The sequence below is a fragment of the Equus przewalskii genome, chromosome 13 (assembly GCF_037783145.1).
Source record: "Equus przewalskii isolate Varuska chromosome 13, EquPr2, whole genome shotgun sequence".
NCBI lineage: Eukaryota > Metazoa > Chordata > Mammalia > Perissodactyla > Equidae > Equus > Equus przewalskii.
Genome location: NC_091843.1, coordinates 57,800,759 through 57,820,695, shown reverse-complemented (window position 1 = coordinate 57,820,695; position 19,937 = coordinate 57,800,759). Strand labels below are relative to the sequence as shown.

Sequence of the window (19,937 nt, the reverse complement as noted above, 5' to 3'; positions counted from 1 at the left end):
TGTGGAGACTTTAGTCTAATTCTCCGTCTGTATGGGTTCACTTTCTTGTCTGCAAAGTCATTCATACCACATAATCCCAGAGCACATTTTTTTCCTTCTCTTGAGTGCTCAACACTGACTGCTGCCTTTTCCTCGAAACTCCTTCCTTCAGCTTGAGTAACAACCCTGTTTTCCGGTTTCCCCACCTCTACATGATTGCTCCTTCAGAATTCTTGTCCTTAAACATTCACGTTACCCAAGGCCTGTCTTGCTCTCTGTTTTTCACTTTATAGACTTTCTATATATGACCTAATCTAAATTTATGACCTTCTCTATCACTATTCACGGTGATTCCCACATCTCCCTCTCCATTTTCTACTGAGTAGCTACGTTTTGGCGTCATACATTTATCTTGAACTCAAAGTCCTAAATTGAATTCATTATCTTGTCTCCCCTCCACAAGTTTATTCATCCTAGCTACATAAATGACATCATCTAGTCACCTAAACCAGAAATCTAGAAATTTCCTAAGATGTTTCTTTCTCATTTATCCCCACACTCAGTCAGTCACCAAGAACTAGAGACTGTTGTGTAAATAGCTCTCATATTCATTTCATCTTGATCACCCTTGCTGCCCTAACCATTTTCCATCTGGTTTTCTGCAATGGTTTCCTCCTGGGTCTTCCTCTTTCCAACTGGAAGCCAAAAAATTACTTTTCCCTGCTTAAAATCCTTTATTTGCTCCCCTCAAGACTTTCAGTTTCCTACCCCTGTTTCTCACTTCACAACCAAGGCCCATCAGAATACGACTCAGGCCTACCTCTCTGGCCTCACCCTCCTGCTGAAGTAGACAACCTGCATTCCAGCCCTACTGAATTTCTTTTAGTTTCCATAAGAAGCATTGTTGTTTTACATGCCATACTTTGTACATGTTTATTCCTCTGCTGAGAACATCCTTCCTTTCCCTTTCTTTAAACTCCAGCCTATGCTTCATAATTCACTTGAATGGCATGTCCTTCAGAAATCTCCCCTAAATATCTCAAGTAACTGCCAGTCCAATTTGATGCCCCTTCTCAATGTTGCTGAGGCATCTGTGCTTGCTTTGATCACTTCCCCCACTCTACAGTAATAAGTGATTTATTTTCTCTCTCTTCTGCCAGACCAGAGGTTAGTAACTAAAGCCTACAGCCAAATCCAGATCATTGCTTGCTTTAGTAAATCAAGTTTATTGGAACACAGGCATGCCTACTTGTCTATGTATTGTCTTTGGCTACTTTGCTACTACAACAGTGGAGCTGAATAGTTGTGACAGAGACTGTATGGCCCGTAAAACCAAAAATCTTTACTATTTGGCCCTTTACAGCAAAAGTTTGCAAGCTCCCGTACTAGACTATAAATTCCTAGAGGACAAGGCTCATTCTTTGTTCATCGTTGAACCTCTAACCCCTGGCATATAATAGGTACTAAATAAATGAAGGAATGGGTAAATAAAATGTTAGATTTGAGGTAAAAGAGATGGAGAGAGAACTGAAATAATGAACCTTTAATCCCATTTCTCCTTTGCTTCTTGCACACCCCAATTTGCAATCGATGCAAATGGATGTGATGGAGAATTTCGTCTGTTTTGTTCACTGTTGTATTCCCAATACCAAAAACAGTATCTGGCTTTTAACAAGTGATCAGTAAATAAATGATGAATGTATGAGCATTTTTTCATGTGCTTTTAATTAACCAGAAGCCTCTGATTTGAAATATTCCAGTTAACTGAAATTTTATACATGAAGAAGCAGAATAGCAAATATAGTCTTTAGTTAATCAACAGACAACTTTCTTTAGGAGCATAAACATTACATTCTACAGTTTAAAATGGTGTTTTGATGTCAAAAAGGGAAAGCAAAGAGACACTGCTATGTATAAATGTACCCCAGCCCCTCTTTAAAATTCAATCTTTATTTACAAAAAGGACAGCTGTAGCCTGTGAACATATGGGATAAAAACATGAAGAGCCATGAAGGAAAGAAAATTAATTGGTGATATTACCTAAACAAATAAAATGCCACATGACACGCATCCTAAGGAATTAACTGAAATCTTCTTGGACCTTCCCACCACAGTCTTTAAGCACTCACTAAGTCAGCCAAAGTAATAAATGCAGGAGACTGGCTCACAGTTGAGCCTACACATTCATTCTCTCTCTCTCCTTGTCTCTTTCTCTCTCTCTCTTTCTCATAAATCATACTATTAGAAAGGATGAAGCTGTTGGCATTATTTTTATATCTGAAAAAATGCTTTTGGTTGAGGTTACCCACTTGAAAAAAATACAAAAAATAGGAAAGACAAAAGTCGAATTGAAAGAATAAACTTTGACATCTAATTTATATTATGAAGATTTTCTTTTTGAAATTTCACACCCAATGGAATATTGAAATATAGGCTTTTGCAAAACCAGAATTTCCCATTGCCAGCTTCCTCAACATTGTCTATGTGGAAACCTATTTTAACTCTTGTGAATTAACATTTATCGTCTTGAGTTGCACTGTTCAATATGGAAGTTACTACACACAGGCGGCTAAGTTTACATTTAAATTAATTAAAATTAAATACAATTAATAATTCGTTTCCTTATTTTACTAGCTCAATAGCCACATTTCAAATGCCCACTAGACACATGTGGCTAGTGGCTACCACACTGCACGGCACAGATACAGAACATTTCCATCACTGCAGAAACTTCTTTCGGATAGCACTGGGAAAACAGAGTACAATATACCCAAAAAGCTTCAGGCAGTAGTATCAGTCAAACAAGGACATTGTTACGAATGGCCATTATTACTTTTAGATAAAGGAGGAATTACAAAATAGGAGACATTTTTCCTCAAATATAGAAAAGCCACTGTATCATAAATCTGTTAGTCTTCTTTGCAGCTGATTTTCTAATTTTGGATTCATTTGTATTCATAGGATACACACGAAATGATCACTTTTTTGGTTAAGGAAATCTGATCAGATTCAAATTCATGTCCAATCGATAACCCACTGACAAAAAAACTTTGGTTGAAAGATTTATCAGACTTTGCGGGGCAGGTAGAGGGATGTGTATGTTTCCTACAGGAAGCACTAGCTTTGTCTTTTTAGATGTGAGGTATTGTAATATTAATTCTTTCTGATGTTTAGCCTGAAATTCCTGAGAGTTCACTGAAATAATGAACAGACAAGCTCAGTCACTGACATGATGGCTTCCCCTTCTCCAGGTGAAACGTCAAGAGTGACTAAAGGCGAATACTCAAGAAGAAAGCATCGGCAAACAAGTAAAGTATTACTTATACGTATTTTTAAAAAGCTCTTTCTATAATTCTTTCACATGTAACTGTTTCCTAATACTCTTACTCTTCATTTGTTTGGCAATCTCTCAACTTGCCTTTTCCTATCAATATTCCAGTGGAAGAAATATTTTAATATGTTTGCCCTTTGGATTATTTTTTAAAAATCAGTAAATTAACCTTCTATATTAAGCAAGATTCAGCTTATCTTCACAATGATTTGTAAGCACTGCTTAAAAGCAGTCTCTGCCATTCCTGGGTAAAAATACTCATCCAGAGCACCTATGCTTCAGGGGCTGTGCTAGGCGCTTTAGAAATATTATTTCATTTAATCCTCATAATAACGTTAAGAGAGACGGTGTCCGTTTTCCCGAGTCTATCAGTTCCTTCTGAGAGGGCACCTGTCTGAAGTTCCTGGCACCGTGCTTGGTTCACAGCAGGCACTTGAACAGGTTGGTGGATGAATGAATAAATGAAGGTAGCTCTTTTGTAATCCCAGTGACAGACATAGACCCTTGCAGTGAGCACTCAGTAAATCCTTACTAATTGAATATATTGGCAATAATGGTCAGAATGACAAATGGGTAAGTGGCTCTTAATATACAAATGTCCCTCCAAAAACTCCATTAAGGCCAAGCATTTCACCCCAGATCCAAAAACCATGTAAGGCAATCATGTCTGAAAGATATAGAAAGAGAGGATAACAGAAAAGACCTCAGAGATGGAAGTTTGGGGGCAATAAAAGATTTGGGAAAGTGTGCCACTTTTTAAAAACTTATTTCTAAGTGTATTTTAACAACACTTTGAGAACTGTTATCCTTTCAGATCACTTTAGGTCATATTTTTATAGGAAAATTACAGGACACATAACACCATTAATATAAAAAGACAATTGTACCCACATTTTTCCATCACAGCAAAAAGATTTATATTACAACATGTATTTAACACATAAAAAACTCACAACCTGCTGTGAATGATAAACTTGCAATTATATTTATTTTTTCCATAGTGGAGGAGGAGCACCTAAATGTAGTAATAAAAAATAAAGCAAAATTTTTCATCATGCTCTTAAATTGAATAGCCAAGGCTCATACATTTTTATGTATTAGCTAGGCTCCAAACGAGCACTTGACCCCTGGCCCTCCAAAATGGAAGTGTCTCACCCACAGAGCCTGCCACGGGGAGCCCCGAGGCCCCGCCACCCTGGGGCCCTCCCACATACCCCCATCCTTTTTAATCCTCTGTCCCTTGGTCTCATTCTCTCTCTCATCTAAAACCCCTCTCAGTTCTTCCTGCTTCACAATTCATTCGGACCAGTATGTCTGGCCTCCTCTGCTCACACACAGCTAGGGCTTGCTGCATCCACATTCAGAACAGGCGATGTTCTCAAAGTTTATTCTGGCTCCTTGGATCTTCCTTTGGCCCAAACAGAAACCCACACCTCTCTCTGAGGCCGACACTGTGACACTGCAAATTTCCCCAAATGTTATTATTTATATACTCTCCACCAGCATTTAAAAACATTCAGCACACAAAAATTTTTTTCTGAGTGCAAAGCCATTATGTTAAAATTCTTCTAAATATCTTCCAAAGTACTTTAGTTTTAGAAAATTGTCACTCATAAAATGGGGGAAAATGCTTCTTACACTGTTCTTTGAAGGGTAAAATAATGCAATGTTCTTTCCATGAATAATTTTCTCTTATTCCACTCATTGTGTCAGATTCTAATTAAAATATCATAACATGAAAAGCAGAGGAGGCCTTGTCGTTTGAGCACAGAAATGAGAAGGGGAAGATTTAATTCCAGGATACGCAGCAGCCTCAGGCAAGAAATTTTGTCATTGTGCCTCATTTCCTCAAGTATTTCATGGGGATATCACACTTATCACACTATGAAAACAAGCCAATGCAATGACTTTTAGAGCAATGCATCTGCCTTACAAGCTAGAGAGTCACCAAAATTTGAGGAATTTTCTAGATTATTTTAGAGAATCTAATCTGTGATAGATTGATATTTTGTAGAATAAAATAAAATGAGTTTTTAGGCAAAAAGGATTTAAAAAGGACATAGAAAAATACAAGCTTAATTTTAAAAATTAGACTCAACTTGGTGAAATTGGTATAAAAGTTTCTGAAGTGGAACAGTTATTTCCGATTCCTGTACTTACCTTGTTGCAGTCAGGTAAGAAAAACACTAGTCTGTGGCCCACTCTGAAAACCAGTAAACAGCCTTTGATGATTAAGTAGCTAGGAACTAAAGCTTTTTTTCCTTTTTGCAATTACTGATTATAGCTTTTAGCTGTTCACCCACACATTGTTAACTGTGCTGTTTAGGCAATACGCTATGGGACTCCCACTAGGTTCCTATAGATAGCATCTCCCTGGAGCCTGGGTCACCATGATAATGGGTGTGTGAGCTGTTCTTCAGGAATTAGAACCCCTTGTCCACTTCAGGCCAGTTGAGATGACCAACTTATTAACTGGGCCGGTGCAGATGTCAAGTGACCTTTTGACGTCAAGAGGCTAAAAACTCCACCCTCAGCTCATGCTAATGCCACCATTTTGTGAGCATGCGTCCTGTGAAGGGCCATGAAGCTTGACTACGCTGCGCAGATCATCAATTACCTCCCCTCTCTTCACCTCCAAGCATCTATCTCCACACTTCAGACCACCTTGCCCCCCACCCCATAAATATCCCTGAGTCCCTATTTTCAGGGAAGTGGATTTGAGACTCATTCTCCCGTTTCCTCACTTGGCTGCCTTGTGATTAACCTCTTTCTGCTGCAATCTCGTCATCTTGGTGTTCGGCTTTCCAGGTGGCGGGCAGAAACAAACCTGGCTCGGTAACAACTCTTTGAGTAGCACTGTTCTAAATATCACCAACGTGGCTAAAGCAGTTCCTTACTCCATTGATCGGAGACTAATGTGGGACAAATGGTACCAAACAGCAACAATGCCAGTGTCCTCGGTAGCTCATCATCTTTGTCTACCTAGACATTTCATTCTAAGGAAAGTAAGTATACACTGTAACAAGACTGAAGTCAGTGTTGAGTATTAGTGAACACTATATTGGGGAAATAATCCACAGAAATGCCATCATAATTTTGCCAGTTATAAATAAATTTAAGTTAAAACATCTTTATATTTTATAAATATATACTATAAAATATATATTATATAAATATATTTCAATTAAAATAAATTTAAAGCTAAATCCTTGAAAAAATATCCCTTAACGAACCACCATTTCATATATTTAAGTGAGCACCGTGAGCTAGGTGTTCTACAGAACTGAACGAAAGGGCTCTTTACATTTTAGAAGTTTGGGATACAAACTACGGCACAGATTGATTATAAAATAGTAAGCACAGGGAGGGAGAGCTATAGATAGAAAAATCAAAGGGCGCTCACTGGCTGTGCCTGGACCTGTCAAGTTAGGATAGTGGCTCAGGGAAAGATGGTAAAGTTCCAACAGGAATCATAAAAAGCTGTTTGGATAAGAAGGAGGAGAGGAAATGAGGTGAGGAACAGGAGGAGGGGAGGAAGCGGCAGAGGGAGAGGGTGCAGCCCCCGCCGCCGGAGGGAGAGCGGGCAGGGAGCCAGACCTCGCAGGGAGAGTGTGATGTCAGCTAGGCAGAGACAGGGGCTCAGCAGCTCAGTGACAACCATAAGACAGCAACAACACTTCAGCTTTAAAGCCAAAACTTCAGTTTGTTTCTTTATTTAAGAGTGGGAAGATTCCCTCCTATGTCGATTTTCAAATCAAGGCAAATAAACTAACCTCTTTAATGCCTCCGCTTTGCCAAAACTCAGGGCTCTGAAACATCAACACCTCCCTTCATCCCCTTGTCTATGAGGAAACTATAGAAATAAGCCTATTTCTCATTGAGGCTGTAAGCAATCCCCTCAAAGGGCTGGAAAAGAATACAGTGTCCTGGAGTGTTGAAAAATGAGTCCTGATCACAGACAGAAAGTCAGTAACATAACACAAGTGAGCCCAGAGGCCCTGGACTGTGGCCAGGTTCAGAAAAATACACCCTTTAGTGACAAAGGCCAGGTCTAGGATTTAAAAGCACATGCCACTCTCAAACCCCACTGGTGGGAGTATAACTTGTACACAGTCTATTGAAATTTGGCAGTATTTGTCAAAATCAAAAATGCACATAGTGTTTGACCCAGCAATTCCATCTCTAGAAATGTATCCCACAGATATGATGATGTATGCAAAACAATGAATGTCCAAGTTATCCCATGCAGCATTGTTTGTATTAGCAACAGACTGGAAATCATCTAAATATCCACCAGTGGAGGTCTGGTAAATAAATTATGATTCATCCATACAATGCAATGAATACTAAACAGCCTTTAAAAAGAAGGAGGCAGCTCTCTGTAATGGTGGCACAATCTACAAAACAGGTCAAGTTAAAAAAGGGGAGGTGCAGATCAGTGTGTATGGCATATGACCATATATATAAAAGAGGTAGAGTGTGTGACCGTATGCACTGGATATGCACAGACTACCTCTGGAAGGACACCTAAGGAACTGTTACCAGGGAGTGCCCCTGGAGAGGGGATTGCATCCGGGGAACAGGGATGGGACAGAAACTTACTCTGCCATCTACCCTTTCTGGGACATTGTGAATTTGGATTCATGTGCACATATAAAGCATTTTTTAAAAGGTACATACTGGGTCTCCAGTGGCATTCAGAATCCTGGTGTCTAAGGAGCACTGTTAGAGAAAAGTGAGCCAAGGAGCTTAGCTCTGGCATCTAGCGCCCTGCCAAGAGGAAAACCAGATGCCTCCTTACCATGTATTAGCTTACAGGTTATTCCGGTTATTATCCTGTCAAGACATTTTAGCAGCTTGCAATTCACACTTGGCCTTGACAATAGTTCACTTCAATTGTCCAAAACTCATTAGTTAATCTTATGTAGGTGACTTATGTAATAAGGACATTAGTATATAAGATATTTAGACAGGATTTAACTACCTGGAGGTTGGAGAGAATTTGAATTCTTTTCACTCTCCAAACTTTGTGAAGATAAAAAAGTGCTCAAAATCTACCAGGCAAGGTGATATGGGAAAACAATAGATACAAAATACATCGTGGGTTTTGCAAAACAAAAAAATTATAAATATTATTATTTCAAGTATCTTGCATATGTTCCCATGACTATGCTGTATTTTCCTTTCAAGCATCACTGTATGATTTTCAGTGAAGGGCATCATTGTTCCTCTGATTCTTCAGAAAATGAAGATGCTCTCCATAGTCCATTCTTCTTCTAAATAATTATGTCTCAAAAGCCAGATAATTCAGGGGCTAATTACTCCAAACCAACGTATAAATTAAAAGTTCACAGGATCATCTTAGAAATTACAACTGGGAAACAACATCTACACTTGTTAAAAGCCTTACTTCTTGCCTGCACTATCTAATGTGCAATTTGTTCATCCTGAAAAATTATGGTGAAGTTAAACACAAACAGTATTTCCTAAGTTAATTACAGACACATCTTCCCTGCAATTTACATCTTAGAATCCAGCTCTATGCTGTTTTATTTCCTTCCAGCTGAAGGAAAGGAGTTGCTAGCTTAAGATCATCTTGTAGGTGGATTTCTGATTTTAATCAAAAAATCAAGGCAGTCACAAATTCACTTATACCATGGAATAACGATTCTAGTCCCACTGGAGAATTTTCTAAAACTATCCAAATTAGACACATTCTATTGGGACATAATAAATTCTTGCCTATGTCAATGTAATGCAGATTCTCCTCAAGCTGAAACTCTGTCGTGGTCCTCTGCCCGCTCCTCTGAACCAGTAATAAAAATAATTCTCTACAATCGCGTCTGTAGTCTACATCTGTATCCACTAGCGAAAGCATAATTAAATCACATTTTTTTCAAATCAGTCTAAATATAGCTGGCTATTCATTCAGAATAATGTTTGAAAAATAATTTTCACTCATAGGAAAGCAAATAAGAAACAAATTAAGAAGTAAAGCTTACCTTTTTTTTTGGTGAGAAAGATCAACCCTGAGCTAACATCTGTGCCAATCTTCCTCTATTTTGTATACGGGATGCCGCCACAGTGCAGCTTCACGAGCAGTTTGTAGGTCCACGATCATGAACCCCAGGCCACTGAAGTGGAGCGTGTGAACTTAACCACTACACCACCAGGCCAGCCCCAAGTAAAGATTACTTTTAAGTTTGAGCCCATGCATCTTACATGGAGAACTGAGTTTTTATCCTATCAGCAGGTTCAAGCAGAAGGCTTGCATGCAGAGAATCCCAGTGAGGATCCACGAGAAGAGCTTCCAAAGATGGGAGCAAGTGCCATCATTAGGTCTGCCTTAAAGGTTCCACACCTTGAGCCTTGCCCATCAGGTGAAGAGGAGAAAAGACTGACATGTCTTGACAATGTCTGATGCCCCTGGCAAAGTGTTAGGAGTTTTATAGCTGCTGCTTGTCTTATTTAATCCTCAGAACAATGCTGCCAAGTATTATTATTGCCAGAGAATTCAAGCAACTAATCCAAAGCCAAATAGCAGTAGAATTAGAAATTTTAACTCAGATGCTCCTGAAGAGAGTGTGGAGTAACAGCCACTCTCACACTTTGTTAGTATAAGAGTAAATTGCTACAATCTCCATGAGAAAATCTGGCAATATCTATAAAATTAAAAATACACATACCCCTGACCTAGCAATTCTGCTTTTAGTGAATTCTCCTACTGATATATTCTTATATATATATATGCCAAATGACCTGTGTGTAAGGATTTTATTGCAGCATTATTTTGTAAAGGCAAACCATAGGAAACAATTTAAATATTAGTCATTAGAGGACTGGTAAAATGAACTGTGGTACTGACATAATGAAATATTATGCAACTGTTAAAAAGAACAAGGTTCCAACTTTTCTGTATGCTTGAAAATTTTTATTTAAAATATGTTAGGGGGATAAAGAGCAAGATAGCTATATATATATTGATATGGAAAAATTTCCAAGAATAACTGTTATGTGAAAAAAGCAAGGTGTAGAACAGTGTGTATAATATTATATATGTATGTATTATATATACACATATATGCAGATACATACATGTATGTGTGTATATGTATACACATACTCAGGTTCATAGACAACCATTACGAAGTCTATAAAACACTGGTAATGGTAGTTGCCTTTGGGGAGGAGAATAGAGTGGCTGGGGCATAGCATGAGGGGAAAAAAAAGAATTTTTTGCCATGTGCATATACTTGTTCAATATTAAATAAATAGCTAGATAGAATTTATACCTCATTTTAGTTTACATTTTTTTGACAACTAGAGGTTGGACAGATTTTTATTTACTTCTTGGACATTTCTATTTCTTATCTTAGGAATTGCCTTTTCAAGCTCTTTCCTAAGATACATCTTTCTAAAACTTCTATAATAGTGTTAAAATCTATAAGCATTTTAGGAAAATCCAGATTTCATAAAGCAGAGCTGCTTGTTACTATGCTACCAGTGGCTATACTTTCATTTAGGAAAATGCTGTTACAGCTCAAACCATGATTCCTCAGCGATCTGATTTCCTTGGGCATCAGGGCAGCAGGGGAGGTCCACTGAGGCACAAAACAGTTTCTGCATATGAAAAGCTACAACCATGATGAATCTTGGAGAGAAAGAACTTTTATCTTGGGGATTTAAAAGCCAACAGTTTTTAGTGTACATTTTTCTAGGTTTATGATGCATATGTGTAAGGGACAACATTAAAATGTCACACTAATGTGAAAATAAGAAATAATCTTCCCAGCACCACTTATAAAGGATTTTAGCCTTAATTATTACAGAATTTGGAAAGTGATTGCATGCTGCTTTTGTGGTCATTCTCCTGCCCCGCCATGTGTTTTTTCAGATGTAGGATTTGAAACTACATGGTGGTTTTCATCTAAGGCATTTTTTCCCTTTCTAATTGAAACAGGCTTCAGATGTGATCTTGGTTTATACAGCAGGGCAAACTAGAATCGAAAGAATCACATTTGAGTATACAGCTGTTAACCTTTCCAAGGATTAAGAGGCCCCAGAACAGCAGCACCTTCCCGCTGTTCTGCCAACCTCCAGCCATGTGAAATTTCTTCACCAATTTAAACGCTAGTCTGGGCAAGTGAAAAGGGGATTTAAAACATCCATCTCAGAGGTGCATTACAAAGATTAAATAAAATAATGTATGCAAATCTCTTAGTACAGTGCCTCACACAAGGAAAGCACCTAATAAGTTGTGATGTCGTCCTTGTCATCATCATCACCAAGAAGATGAACACAAGAACGTGGCAATCTATCAAGGTGAATACAGAATCGACACGGAAACCGCAAATGAATCTACATACCACAATTCTGGGAATATGAGGGTCTTTAAACAAACATTTCCTGACACGTCGCAGACAAACAGAACAAAACCAAAAGCAGCTATTTTGCATGCTACATCAAGCAGCACATCACAGAGACTAGATGTATCGCTTCCCTCACAGAACGCTGTAACTGACACAACCAACCAGAGAGGGATGCGGTAGGAGAACTGAACAATGAAGGACGTTGGGGTAAGTGACTAACAGAAATACATTCATTGGAAAACAATCTGGTGGTTCCTCAAAAAGTTAAACATAGAATTACCATATGACCCAGCAATTCCACTCTAGGTATATATCCAAGAAAAGCGAAAACATACCTGCTAATAGGTGTGGGGTTTCTTTTGGGGGTGATGGAAATGTTCCGAAATTAGATAGTGGTGATGGATGCACAACATAGTGGATATATTAAAAACTGCTGAATTGTACACTTTAAAATGCTGAATTATATATTACGTGAATTATATCTCAACTGGAAAAAAAAGAAACGAATTCATTGGTTGTGCCAAAGATTACCCATATTTAAGATGAGGCAATGTAATTTAGAAGAACGATTTTATGTAGTCCACGGAAGACAAAAAGCAGATGCAACAACAACGGCACCAAAAGACAAGTTAGACACAAACTAGTAACAGTTAAAATAAAGAAAAGGAAAAAAGAAATCTGAAAGGACTACTTGTAAAATTTCTGTTATATGAAGATTATACCAAACAACTCAGGAAAACCAGGTTTGCCTTATCCCTTGAGCAACGCTACGAGGCCTTTCAATTTACTGCAAGGGCTAACACTTCAAGCAGGGATCATCTCCAAGAAGTAAATTCTAACATATAAGCTGATAGCAATACTTCTTGCCTCAGAGATGTTACACGACAGGGTCCCTAAAACCAGAGTTTGGAACGAAAACTAAAAATCAGTATGACAGTAGGCCCAGAGGTGCATCTTCTACTGCCTGCCAGTATGCTTGTGACTTTAAAAAGAATTATTCTACTTTTAAAATATTAGCAGTTTTTTTCATGACAATGATAGCCATGCAGGACAGCAGCATACTAGTTTTTCTCTTTTCTTTTTTTCTTTTTGAGGAAGATTAGACCTGAGCTAATATCCGCCACCAATCCTCCTCTTTTTGCTGAGGAAGACTGGCCCTGAGCTAACATCAGTGCCCATCTTCCTCTACTTTATGTATGGGATGCCTGCCACAGCATGGCTTGATAAGCAATGTGTAGGTCCGCACCCGGGACCTGAACTGGCGAACTCCAGGCTGCCAAAGTGGAGCACACAAACCCAACCGCTGCACCACCAGGCCGGCCCCAAGAACAGCAGCATGCTATTTTTTATTGTTACCTTCTACATTTTTTTCCCCCTTAACTGCCTTTCCAGGGATAGATCAGTCAATTAGCTCTTTTTGCTTTTTGGAATCAACTGATTCTAAGCACTAAAGTTAAATCTAACACATTTAAATCTCCTCAAAATACTTACTGACTTTACATTATAAGCCAGTAACTTGAACTGCACAAAGATCTACAAATAGTAGAAGTTTTGCAAAAGAATTTTAAATATGATTTTTATCCTCCTGGATTTTCCTGGAATAATTATTTCAACAAACTGCCCTAGAGCTTTGCTCAGGGAAAACACAGCTCTTTACCCTAATTCCACAACAGTATAAACTGCTCAGAGAAACGATGTATTATATGGGTCAATCATCTCTTATTCACACACACTGAGTTTCTTAGGCAGGATGATTCTAACTAGGTCTCAATAATTTTTAATCTCCATCTGTTAATTATAGAAGCTTTAGCTTTTCCACGCTCACGTGTACAAGATCCTTTAGCTCTGCTGGATCAGACCCTTTGTAATATATTTCAAAGAGGGCCCAGACTCGTTTTCTGTGACTCTGTTCTTAGTCAGTATTTATTTCACTTTTTTCTTTACTTCTGCCTAATAAACATCCAAGGAGCTAACGCATATCTTTGGATCTAGCTACTGACTCCTTCCCCATTGACTTTGTCAGTTAATTTCTTTTTTTACTCAAATCCACACAATTTTTCAGGCTCCAGAGGTGTGCTGGTGAATGTTTTACAATGGGCTCTCTGGGGAGAAAAAGCTCAGATTTAGAGCATTTGCTGATTTCCATAGTATAAACACTCCTGCCACTGCTGATTTTAAACTATCACTATCATGTCACTGAATGTGAATTTGGAAGCACACCATGATAGAGTCTTTGCACCACAGAGATACCAGACACATAAATAACCTCAAGAACATAGATAATAGTAAATAATTAGGAAGCAATGAGTTTTGAGTATTTATTACCTCTGTTAATATAACGTATTTAATTGTAAGCTTATATGATTTAATTTTTAACAATGCTGATGTTTAAAAACGGCCTCACAAAATTCCTGAATATTTAGCAGTTGGCTTTTGTTAGCCAGTATGAGCCAGCTCCAGCATACCACTGATTATAGGATATATGAAAAACCTATCCATTACCATTGGTATATTGTGGCATGGTCAGGCACAGCCCAGCTTGCTGCAGAGGACCTGGGCCACTTAAGAGGTGCTGGGATCTGGACCTGGATAAGCCCAATGGGGATACATAAAGATGAAAGTGGCAGACTGAGCTAGAAGAAATCTGATATGTCATTGTACACAGGTGGGATCAGTGGGTCCTATATAAAATAACTAGGATGACAGAGACTTCTAGTTAGATGTGGTGGATTTAATATGCTTATTTATCTTACTTATTTCCCTTCAATCCCTCCTGAAACCATCCTAAAAAGATAAAGGAATAAAAAAAAAAAAGCATAAAACTACAGTAGATCCTTATTATTCACAGATTCTATATTTGTGAACTTGCCTACTCTCTAATACTTATTTCTAACCCCAAAGTCAATCCTCATGGTGCTTTCACAGTCAGTTATGGACATGCTCAACGTGGTGAAAAATCTGTCTTCTGATGCTCATGTTCCCAACTGAGGCCGAGCAAGGTAACACTCTGCCCTTTTGTTTCAGCTCTCACACCATAAACAAGTGTCCTTTTCATAGCCTATTTAGTGGCATATTTTTATGCTTTTTGTTGGTGATTTTGCTGTTCACAATGGCCTGCAAGCATAGTGCTGAAGTGCTGTCTAGTGTTCCTAAGCACAAGAAAGCTGTGATGCACCTTATGGAGAAAACACATGTGTTGGATAAGCTTTGCTCAGGCATGAGTTATTGTGCTGTTGGCCATGAGTTCAATGTTAAGGAATCAAGAATATATATTAAATAAGGTGCCTTTAAACAGAAACACACATAACGCAAGGTTAGGTACTGATTAGTTGATAAGGCTCAGAGGCACCTAACCCGTATTTCCCCTTGGAGCAATGGTTCAGTATTTACTAATTCAGTGTTTGCAGCAACTTTATAGGACATAATTATTGCAAATAATGAGACGTGATTGTATAATGACGAGAACAGAAGAGAAAATTAGAACAAATTTCAGAAGCAGCAAGACAGATGGATGAGTGGATTTAGCTCACCAGAGAAAGCCAGAGTCAAGCCACACCTTGGACAGGCTCAGAAGCAGGAGAGCCAGAGAGTGCAGATAATCCTCAGAACAGGTGGATTAGTTGAAGGTGTGTGTAAGAAGCCGTTAGATCCCTTGTGTCCTATCCCAACCGAGCATAGTCAAGTCTTCCCAACCCAGGCAGAAAACGAAAGGTTTATTCTCTACAGTATTGATCCCAAATTAATTCTGGACTCAAGGCCACCACTCAGAGGATAAGGGTCCATCCTGAAATTGGGGAGTTAAGGAAAGTCCACATGTTGAACTATAAGACCACTGGCTCCTTTTCCCTCACTCAGCTCTCAGAATCCTTCCTACCAGCTTTATACCATCCAGGCAGGAAACTGAAAGTTGTTCCTCTTGGGATACTGAAAATATCTGTATATACTGGGCAGTGGAGGGAGGAATCACTCAATGAAACAGCCCTCTCAGATGAAGCCCACTGACCAAAAAGCCCTCCTTTCCTAAATACAAACACACACACACATACACACATACCCCCTCTAATCAGCTTTGTTTGCTTTACTCTTAAATATGAGGAGGCTGTCAACAACTAGATATTCAAAGAGAGCATCTAACATGAGAGAGACAAAAAGAAACCAACAAAAAAACAACTCAGAGGAAATGGAGAAATAATGCTGGAACATAAAAAAACTTCCAAAAAGCTATTATGGGGATCTACATAGAGTTAAATGATGATTTAATACTCATGGAACAAGAAAACGAAGCTTTAAAAAAGAATAGTCACAGAAAAACAGCATAAAAAACTCTAGGAAATTAAAAGCAGAAACTAAAGTTTTAATAAAAGAATTGAAAAGTAAAGTTGAGAAAATCTCCCATAAAAGAGAACAGCAACACCAAGAATAAAAACCAAAGACGTGGAAAATATGAGAAAGTGAAATTATTAAAAAATCATTTTAGAATATTTAATATCTAAATTATAGGAGTTCCAGAAAGAATGACAGAGAAGATAGAGGGAAAGAAATTATCACAGATATAATTTTAAAAATTTCCTAGAACTGAAGGGTATTTGTTGCCATAAGAGAGGGTCCTTCATGGGACCAGCATAATGGGTTAAAAAGAAAAGGCCTACAACCATACTAAGACTTGTCAACATGAAATTTTGGAACACTAGGCAAAAAGGATTCTAAAAGCTGCCAGAAGATGAAAAGGGAAACAACAACAGGTCTCAGACAAAGGATTGGAAATCATAATGGCATCTACCTTTTCAATAGCAATTCTGGGTTCTGGAAGACACTAGAACAATCATTTCAAAATTCCTAGAGAAAATAACTTCAAATTCTATGCTGAAACTATCAATCAAATGAAAGGGCAGGAAAGACATTTCTCAAAACATTTAGCTCTCATGGATGCTCTCTCGGGAATCTAGTAGAGGAGAGAACCACCAAAAAGAGAGTGTTCACAAGAAAGATAGAAACATAGTATATCAGGTTTGGCTGCATACAACTAAGTAAAAGTGGCATAAGCAAGAAAGTTGATTTTTCTCTTATGAAATAAGAAATGTGAATATTGATCTAACTCAAAACTAGGAGATTTAGGAGAATGGATAAAGGACAAGTGGGTGTGTACTTGGGGAGGGGCACTAAATCCACATATTCTTTTGTAGAAAATCAATACATAATATTTATAATTGAAGTAAAATGGAAGAAAGAGCAATATAAGTGAATTATAAATTATTGAGGCAAATGAGAAGAAACAGCTAAAACTGTTCTAAGTGTTATATAGAAAAGAATTAGAAGTAGGGATGGGTGACAGAACAGTGCTATTTTCCATTATGAATCTTAAATATCCATCTGATTTCTCAAACCATGTGTAACTTTGATCAAACGTGTATGTGCGCGTGCACGTATGTGGTGGCGGTGGTGGTGGAGGATGGTAGGTAGAAGCCAGGCCAGGGATGTGGTATCATGGGAACTGACAGTGCTCGGAAGCCTGAGGTATCATTAAGTGCGTCTGACAGCAGAGCGCAGAACCCCAGCCTTCAGATAGAAGCTCAAAGATAGAATTTCCCTCCCTAGAGAGGAGCAAATAAGAACTAGGCAGGCCAGGTCCTCTAGGGACTGAGGGCTGGTAGGTTTCCAAGGCAGGGAGTCAGGCCCAGGAAACAGCGTAATGTGGGGACTTGGGTATCAGAACTGGGACACCAGATTGGAGACTGTCTGGCAGCCAACATGAGCAGATGTGAGGCCCAGAGGGCTTGGGGCTTGCTCTTTACCTCCGTCTTGCCTGAGTTAAGCACCAAGATCAGGCTGAGACTGGAAGATGGGGACACCAAGGGAAACAAAACTAGAAACCTGGGAGGCCTGACAAACACTAAATTAATACCAGCTACTAGATCCGCAGGTCATTCTCTTCCTTTAAAATGTCTGTTAGTCTCCAGCTGGGTATCATACACAGGCCCAGGAAGTCTACCCCCAGGACTAGTTGAATTGTGCTACATCCATACAATGAAATAATATGTAGCCAATGGAACAGACATTGAAGGTTCCTGGGAAAGCTTTTCTTTATTGACATAGGTGTCACTATTTTCTACTTCCTCTTTCCATCTTCTTCCTGCCCGCAACATAGTACCTGGTAACGCAGCAACACATGCATGGGCAGAGCATCTTGCAATCCTCTGGCAACATGCATTCTAAGGATGGCAAAGCAGAAAGATGAAAAAAAAGAAAAAAGAAAGGTTTACCAAAGGTTCCTTGAGCCCCATACCCCAGAATTCTTGCTACCTGAAACAAAGTAACTAAACACATTCCTAACTGATGTATCTTCCCAATGTGATAGGAATGGATTTAACTGGAAACCGTAACTTCTACGCTGTTTTAGTATTTCAGAAATTCAAAATTCACTCCTGTGTAATCCACAGGGAGTGAAAAATGAGTTCAATATTCTCCCCCAGGACTTCTGTTTGGAGTAATTACCTCTCCACAAACAAAACCCACAAAACTCATCCTCAAATAAAACTGCCTTCAAGGACTTGGGAGAACTCAAAGTGTGCATGCTTACATTGCCTTATCACGTCCTAATTGGATTTTTTTTTTCTATCCCTATTGTGCAGATGAGAAAACTGAGGGACACACCTTGCCCAGGTCCAAACAATTCATGAGGATAATGAATTACAAAACACATTTATCATCCTGAAAAGTTAACTTAAAATAATTTCAAATGGATAACATAAAGGACATTTATAGCCAGTTTAAAAATTCTTAGCCAATTTAAATGAATTGCTTACTTTGAAAAAGCTATAATAAGAAGTTTGTGTCATTTCACTAAAATGCAATTAAGGCAATTAAAAACATTTCACAAATGCCTATGTGGACTACTGCTGATACAAGCTGCTGCTATTCAGGAGTTGATTGGAGAATTCCCACTGATTTCCCTACATGAAAGAAACATATTGATGACATCTTGTAAGAAAATCAAGTTATTCAATTTAATGGATCAGTACAGAAAACAAAACTCTGTTTGCCAAGCAGAATATTTCGCAGTGTTTGTGTTTCCTCTGATCTAAATTTGCTAGCTTTGAATGCTGCTTATAAACTAACACAGACAAATGGCATTTGATATGGTCTGCTTTATTCATTAAAACAAAGTGAAGATCATTATGGAGTCACTTTGAAAGGCAGTTTGGGCTTTCTTATTTAATTAATCCATTACACCTAACCTTCCAATATTTTATTCTCTGAAAGTCCTGCAACCATTATAACACTCTACAAATATGTTTTGCATTATTAAATTTAAGAATTTAGTACCCAATAAAATTCTCAGCAGGAATATTGTTATTAAATGAGTTCATTAAACCTAACCACACTAATTAACAGTGAAGTGTTGAGGAACACTTATACAGCAGTGGACCAGATTCCATATTCATAACTCCTCTGCTAATTCTAGCAAATGGACATAAACATTCTCAGGAAAAAAATGTCTAGGAACGTTCCAGAAACCACATGTACCTCTGTGGAAATCAGCTCCTCTGAAATAAATGTCCAGGCTTGTCTGAAACTTGCTCCTCATCACATCATCTATCACTAATTTTCAATTAAGTGTACAACTGGTTCTAGCTCCTCCCTCCCTTATGCTTGTAATGACATGACTGGAAATATTGAGCGTTTTAGTTTTACAATTAATTACTAGTCTTAGCTGGCCACAACCCAGTATTTTCAGAGGGTTCCTACATACAAAATCTTTAGCCTCTAGCACAAGAATGATCTTTTAACCACAAGAAAAAAATGAATCCCATGTAGAGGAATGTCAACAGATTTTAATGTATAACTAATGGCTCCTTGGCCCTCGCCCTTTCCCATATGGGAGATGCAGTGACACGCACCAGACGCCCCTGCTTATGGCTGAAGCTGTGAGGAGTGTTGCCTGCAGAAGGCTCATGACTGAGTCCCTTTCGTAGATACATCACAGATCAACTTGTCCGTCTGCCTAATCCTGCTTCTTTCAGCTCCTTTACACATGCTGATCCCAAGACTAGTCCCCAGAAAACCTTCAGCACCCAAATCTCCATCTGAGTCTGTTTCCTGGGGAACTTGACCTAAGACATTCCCATCTGAAGAACCCAAACTCAAGAAAGGATTTAAGGGGAATCCCATCTACATAGTTTAGCTTTCTGTAAAGAAGTAAATGAATTCCAACCAAACACAGTTGAACTTTCTAGATTAAGGGTTATTAAAAAGTTATT

At 38.5% G+C, this 19,937-nt stretch overlaps 1 protein-coding gene across 4 annotated transcripts in view; it reads right to left on the bottom strand.

The window, feature by feature from the left end:
- MCC (MCC regulator of WNT signaling pathway) overlaps positions 1-19,937 on the bottom strand; it is a 407,992-nt gene that overhangs the window by 343,696 nt on the left and 44,359 nt on the right. The window contains exon 1 of one of the 4 annotated variants that reach the window (XM_070571263.1): positions 9,313-9,683. The exons of the other annotated variants lie outside the window; for them this stretch is intronic. The gene's annotated coding sequence lies outside the window, so the exon portion shown is untranslated. Of the gene's footprint in view, positions 1-9,312; positions 9,684-19,937 lie in introns of those variants that run through there. 4 annotated transcript variants of the gene reach the window in all.